Source organism: Palaemon carinicauda, chromosome 8, assembly GCF_036898095.1.
Source record: "Palaemon carinicauda isolate YSFRI2023 chromosome 8, ASM3689809v2, whole genome shotgun sequence".
In the NCBI taxonomy this organism is placed as follows: Eukaryota; Metazoa; Arthropoda; class Malacostraca; order Decapoda; family Palaemonidae; genus Palaemon; species Palaemon carinicauda.
Genome location: NC_090732.1, coordinates 116,496,708 through 116,504,207, shown reverse-complemented (window position 1 = coordinate 116,504,207; position 7,500 = coordinate 116,496,708). Strand labels below are relative to the sequence as shown.

Here is a 7,500-nt window from a genome sequence, read left to right as displayed (position 1 = left end):
CTGTCTCCATACACCTGACAACACAGAGATTACCTAACAATTCTTCTTCACTCAAGGGGTTAACCACTGCTCTATAATTGTTCAGTGGCTACTTTCCTCTTGGTACGGGTAGAAGAGACTCTTTAGCTATGGTAAGAAGCTCTTCTAGGAGGACACTCCAAAGTCAAACCATTGTTATCCAGTCTTGGATAGTGCCATAGCCTATGTACCATGGTCTTCCAATTTCGTGGGTTAGATTTCTCTTGCTTGGGGGTACACATCTAATTCTTCCTCTTGTTTTGTTAAACTTTTTTAGTTCATATAGGAAATAATTTTTAGGTGTTGTTGCTGTTCTTACAATATTTTATTTTTCCTTGTTTCCTTTCCTCACTGGGTTATTTTCCCAGTTGGGGCCCCTGGGCTTATAGCATCCTGCTTTTCCAACTAGGGTTGTAGCTCAGCAAGTAATAATGGTAATATATAAATTATATATATATATATATATATATATATAATACACACACACACACACACACATATATATATATATATATATATAAAATGTATGTATTCTTTTCTGAGTGGGAATAGATTGTTTTAGTCTGAGCCACCTACTCTAGGTTGGTTTGTCGTAAGCAATCAAACAAATATCCCAATATCACCAATCTGCACTGGTCAGCGTGGTGATTTAAAACTGGCCAAACCTCAGACATGAATTGCCTAGTTTGAAGCTTTTGTCCTGCAATGGGCGAGAAACTGCTGCATTTGTTGTTTTTTCGTATATATATATATATATATATATGTATGTATGTGTATATATATGTATGTATGTATATATATATATATATATATGTATGTATATATATATATATGTATGTATGTATATATATATGTATGTATGTATATATATATATATATATATGTATGTATGTATGTATATGTATGTATGTGTATATATATATATATATATACATACACGCACACACACACACACATATATATATAATTATATAATTTATATATATATATATATATATATAAAATTTATATAATTTATATATATATATATATATATATCATCATCATCATCGGCCGTAACTAGTCTACTGCACAACAAAGGCCTCGGAAATGTTCCACTTGCGTCTGTTTATGGTCTTTGTATGCCAGTCCACACCCGCACTTTCCAAGTTCGTAATCCATCGTCTTTTCTTCCTTCTGCTTATTTTGTAATCTCTAGGCACCCATTCTGTTATTCTCATGTCCATCTGTTATCTGTTATTCTCATTACTTGTCCTGTCCATGTTAATTTCTTTTCATTACATGTTACAATATCCTCTGCTTTAGATTGTTTTCGTATCCATGTTGCTCCTTTTCTATATCTTAGTGTTATTCCCATCATTAATCTTTCCATAGCTCTCAGAGTTGTAACTACCTTATGCTCTGAGGCTTTAGTAAAGCGCCAGGTTTCTGATGTACAAGTTAAAACTGGTAGGACCATCTCATTAAACACTTTTCGTTTTAGGGAAAGTAGCATTTTACATTCCATGATTTCATTTTGTTTTCCAAAAGCTGTCCATCCCATGCTTATCTTTCTTTCAATTTCGGTCTTGTCTCCTGGCGAAACACTCACTGTCTGGCTTAAGAACGTATATTTATTAACAATTTCAAAAGGTTCGTTCAGTCTTGTGTCCTTGGAAAATATTTACAACAATTTCTAAAGATTCGTCCATAACTCTTTATTTGTTGTGTCTGCATTTTCATTGAACATTATCTTAGTTTTACACTCATTAATTAATTTTTAGTCCTACATTTCTGCCTTTTCTATTCAAATCTTCTATTGTCTAATGCAATTCCTCCTATGATTCACTAAAACAGCCATGTTATCTGCAAATCTAAAATTGTTAAGGTTTTCTATATTAGAATTAATTCTTACATATTTCCTCCCATTCTAAATTTTCAAAGACTTCTAGGCATGCTGTGAATAATTTATGAGAGATGTGGTCTCCCCTTTTAACTCCCTCTTCAATCAGAATTTTCTCACTATGTTCATGTAGTTTTAGGATTGCTGTACTTCTTATATAGATATCTTCAAGTGTTCTAATATGATTAATCTATTCATTGTCTTTGAAGAGCTTTCATTGCTGCTGAGGTTGAGTCTCATGTTTTTTTTTTTTTTTTTTTTTTTTTTTTTTTTTTTTTTTTTTTTTTTTTAATTTTTTTTTTTTTTTCATATCAATAGATCTTCATAAAAAAAGTTTCTTTTTCTTCCTCTGTATGAGATGATGATGGTGTATACGTTTGAATTATCTTTATATATATATAATGTATATATACACAGTATATATATGTATATATATTATATATATGATTTATATATGTAATATATATAATATATATATATATATATATATATATATATACATATATATATATATATATATATATTATTACGACTAGCGAATTACGTAAATTTCCGAACTCCCAAACTCACCTGCTTTATATTATATAACCTGATACACAAAAGAATACCTCTGAGCTCTTGAGAAAAATAGGAAACTCCCAGACGTTAATATATATGAACACTTGAATATCTAAAAGTGTCTATGTTACTCTCAAAACAAAAACTGGGTGATTACTTTAATACAACAAGACTACATAAGAGTAGATTATTATATTCACGTATTTCTTTTGTGCATTTAAGAGATGTATAGCCAGCTCGTAAGGTGTAGTTACACTCACGTAGGATTATATAATTATATGTAAATTACATAAGACTGTCGTAATTCATTTAGTTGTATTTTCATTAAGTTCCGAATATGTAAATGTATGTTGTTTTAAGGAATTAAATTTTCTTTTCACGTAGTCTTGTTGCATTAAAGTAATCACCCAGTTTTTGTTTTGAGATTAACGTGTGTGTGTGTGTGTGTGTGTGTGTGTGTGTTCGTGCTTGTGGCGGCGCACACGCTCATATTTAGAATACACATCTCTGGGTGATCACATCCATACGAATAACGAGGAATCCCGGTGAGCATTTCGTTGTCTGATGTGTATGACTTTTTCTCAGCATAATGTCTTATGCATCGGGAAGACTATAATGACGGAATTAGATCTATTATATCATTGATAAAATATCCTATAGAAATTCAAACAGTTATCTGTAATCAAAGTAATTAAACGTTAATTGAAACATCGAGATGAGAGGAACATTAAGAAATTGTGGATAAAAACACTTAACGGGGAGGGAGAGAGAGAGAGAGAGAGAGAGAGAGGAGAGAGAGAGAGGCTGCTGGTACTCGGCAGATAAAAGTGAGACTAGCTCAGTGTCAGACCTTAGTTTGGAGTGGAACCATCCGTCCCACAGCGCATCCAGGTCAGTCCGTTATATTTCATGCATTTTTTTTTCTTCCTTTACTCGTCAGGAATTTCTTCTTTTTCGTTTCAAATTTTCAATCTTAAAAAGTTTACTTTGGAACCCGGGGAAGAGAAAGCGAATGAGTTACTTTTATATTTAATCAATGAAAAAGGTCAATGAAATATATTACCTTTGTGAATGTTGTTATTTCTTAAATGAAAATGTTGTGATAATCAGTTAGAAGAATTTGTGCTTATATGATCTGTATACAGACCATATCTAATGTGATAAACTTCTTAAAGATTACATAAGCCTCCTCATATCTTCATAATAGTACAACGAGTGCCGAAGTCAATAGTTTCATTAATACAAATTACGTTAAAACGTATTTTTTACATCATATATTTTATTGACAGTTCGTTAGAAGTTTAGTGTACAGGCATATTTACTTTTGCACAAGAATATTCGCAACTTTTTCGTCTGTGCTATGTGCATTATAGAATAATCAGAGGACTTGCTTGTCGAGTACATTTCTAGTACAGTCTCTCTCGCGATAAATACCATTTCGTTTTATTCCCAACAATTGATTTTAGTTACGCCCAATTCTGTCATTGTAAACAGTTAATTAATCATCATCTCCTACGCCTATTGATGCAAAGGGCCTCGGTTAGATTTCGCCAGTCGTCTCTATCTTGAGCTTTTAATTCAATACTTCTCCATTCATCATCTCTTACATCGCTATTCAGTCCTCAGTCATGTAGGCCTGAGTCTTTCAACTCTTCTAGTGCCTTGTGGAGCCCAGCTGAACGTTTGGTGAACTAATCTCTCTAATCTCTCTACCGCCAGAGAGTTATGGGGTCCTTTGACTGGCCAGACAGTACTACGTTGGATCCTTCTCTTTGGTTACGGTTCTTTCTCTTTGCCTACACATACGCCGAATAGTCTGGCCTATTCTTAACAGATTCTCCTCTGTCCTCACACACCTGACAACACTGAGGTTACTAAACAATTCTTCTTCGCTCAAGGGGTTAACTACTGCACTGTATTTGTTCTGTGGCTACTTTCCTCTTAGTAAGGGTAGAAGAGACTCTTTAGCTATGGTAAGCAGCTCTTCTAGGAGAAGGACACTCCAAAATCAAACCATTGTTTTCTAGTCTTGGGTAGTGCCATAGCCTCTGTACCATGGTCTTCCACTGTCTTGGGTTAGAGTTCTCTTGCTTGAGGGTACAATCAGGCACACTATTCTATTTAATTTCTCTTCCTCTTGTTTTGTTAAAGTTTTCATAGTTTATATAGGAAATATTTATTTTAATGTTACTCTTCTTAAAATATTTTATTTTTCCTTCTTTCCTTTCCTTACTGGGCTATTTTCCCTGTTGGGGCCCCTGGGCTTATAGCATTTTGCTTTTCCAGCTAGGGTTGTAGCTTAGCAAATAATAATAATAATAATAATAATAATAATAAGAGGATGCCCAAACCATCTCCATCTACCCCTCATCATGATCTCATCCACATATAGCACTCGAGTAATCTCTCTTATAGTATCATTTCTAATCCTATCATGCCATTGAACTTCCAATATCCTTTTTAGGGGTTTGTTCTCAAATCTACTAAATCTATTGGAGATTGTTTCATTGTCATACCATGACTCATGTCCATATAGCAACACCGATCTAACCAAGCTGATATATAGTCTGATTTTTATAGTTCATTAATTCATGCTAGAGATTAATGGTGATTCTGTTAGTCTCATACATTAACATTACTACCCAAATCTTAAACGATTAGATCGTAACCTGCTAACAGTATTGCAAACAACTCACATATATAAGAAGAATATTTGAATGATGCCGGAGATAATGATTATATCGAGTTTCATATTTAGGGAAGATTAATTAACTTACATTTCAGTATATGGTTCCCTTTTGTCTGCAGAGTTTATATGCAGATAGAACATTATACAGTCGACAAGATAAGGTTCAGTATCAAGAAAAAAACATTAATGCTTGTGTAATCTGCCTGCCGTCCTATCTATGATCTTTAAACGAAAACAATTTTGTTTCAAAGCTGTTCACACCAGCTCCGAAGCTATTGCTATACATTGATTGGGTGCGGCGTGAAGCTACGTGGTTCTCAATCGTTTCTGTTTTAAGTCATGGCTGCCGTTTCGTGGAATTTCGTCTGCTACTGTAGAAATATTGTGACATCTGGCAACTGACTGTAGAATTTTTTTCTACATCCACAGTCCTTCACTTGAAGCATGAATAGGAAGAAAAATATGAAAAAAATCATGGTAAAATGTGTTGATTTACGTAAATTCATCAAAATAATGCTTAATACCTGAAATCAGTGTAACTTTAGGTTTTAATATGACGTGGATAATTCCACGTCATGTAGAATTAAGATCTACCTTTGAAATATAGCTTATTTCCCCTTGTCACCAATCATGAGGGGATAGAAAACGGAAGGAAATTTGACGTCACCAGCAGCTACGAATTTATGGCAGCTGTGTGTGATGGCAACACTCAGTATTCCACAGTGTTGTGTAGAAAAACGGCCTCACTTGAAATTTAAGAGAGGCCGTTCCAAGACCCACAGAATACTTTCTGATGGGCTGTTCTCAATTTTCCTTTAAATATACTATGAGTATATTTAAAGACCCCTGCGGTTCAAAATGAGATGGGATAAACAATCTACACTCAAAACTAATGGAAATATGTCCCCGACATAGCTTGCTCGGTCGCTGGCCCAGCTAACTTTTTTCAACACAAACAGAAGGTACCTTAGGGTTCGGCCTACCCTGGGCCTAACACCTGTGGGCAATTTGACAGTTTGTTAAGTGTCTTGGTAGAGGTTCTTATAGTAGTGAAGGAACTGATAGAATTTTTCCGTTTTTCTTTTATTAGAAAATAATAAGGTTATTAAACTTGACAAGGAGTTTAAACCTTGTGCTATATAATACGAAACCAACTTTGCAAATAGTTCATAACTTTTAAAATACAAAACGTTAAATATTCAATTAGCTAACTCAAATTAGGTTTTACATGTGTATCCTTAAAATTTTATCAATATAAATCTATTTTAAAAAACTGCAATCAATTTTTTTTTCTATTGTCAATGAACTCTAAATAGCTTTTGACATCTAATTTCAAAATATTTAATGGATTTTTACATACATTTCTTAGTAATGATACAAATCCCTTATAGACATTTAGTACGTTTAAAGAAGTAAACCAAATCCATTGTACTCTGTTCCGGGGAGACACTAGGTATCTGTACTTTGAAATATTTATCTGGAAGAGTTACAGCTATCATAACAGTTCCTTCCTCTCGTCAAAAGATCACCGAGTACTCTCTCCCCTTGCAGCATCTAAAGCACTGTTTGCACTTTGCAGTGACTACTGACTACTGTGACTGTCTGAGGTGACGGGTACGGACCCGGGAGTCTGCACTCCTCAAGGCAGTACCGTTTGAACGCATAGCTCGGTGCCATTGTTTCCTGTGACTACTAACGTACTAACAAGCAAGGTCTATCTGGCTAACAAGCATCGCATCCCTGCAGCACGTGTATAGCGTATCTTCCCTTCTGTTGGTAATGACGGGTGTTCCTCAGCTTGATGCAGTATTTTAAGTCTAGCATAATACTTTGACAATAATATAGGGAAATCGTTAAAGATGATATATTTAGAGTAGGCCTACAATAAACAAGAAAGCGCATCTCCTCTTCTGAGTCTTGTGCTGATGTATTTTTCTTCCTCTTTATTTTTTAAAAGTTTTTATAGTTTATATATGAAACATAATTTAATGTGGTTACTGTTCTTAGAATATTTTATATTGATTATTTATTACTTCTCTTTAGAGAAGTAATAAATAATAATTTTTTCCCTTGTTTCCTTTCATCACAGGGCAATTTTCCTCTGCTGGGACTCTTGGCCTTATAGCATCACGTTTCTCCAACTACTTTAGGGTTATAGCTAAGCTTGTAATAATAATAATAATAATAATAATAATAATAATAATAATAATAATAATAATAATAATAATAATAATAATAAGAATGCAAACCTAGCTCTATAGTAAGGCAATAGATAAACAAATAAAAGCAAATAATAATTAGATAGATGATAGTAGTAGAACGTCAAATAAGTAACGAGTAGGGTTTTTGTCCT

General features: G+C 33.6%; 1 protein-coding gene across 3 annotated transcripts in view; it reads left to right on the top strand.

Annotated features, from left to right (window-relative positions):
• LOC137645843 (uncharacterized) overlaps positions 1 to 7,500 on the top strand; it is a 207,904-nt gene that overhangs the window by 124,244 nt on the left and 76,160 nt on the right. The window contains exons 1-2 of one of the 3 annotated variants that reach the window (XM_068378827.1): positions 3,310 to 3,349; positions 6,727 to 6,923. The exons of 1 other annotated variant lie outside the window; for it this stretch is intronic. The gene's annotated coding sequence lies outside the window, so the exon portion shown is untranslated. Of the gene's footprint in view, positions 1 to 3,254; positions 3,350 to 6,726; positions 6,924 to 7,500 lie in introns of those variants that run through there. One more of the 3 variants, XM_068378825.1, reaches the window with a different exon arrangement.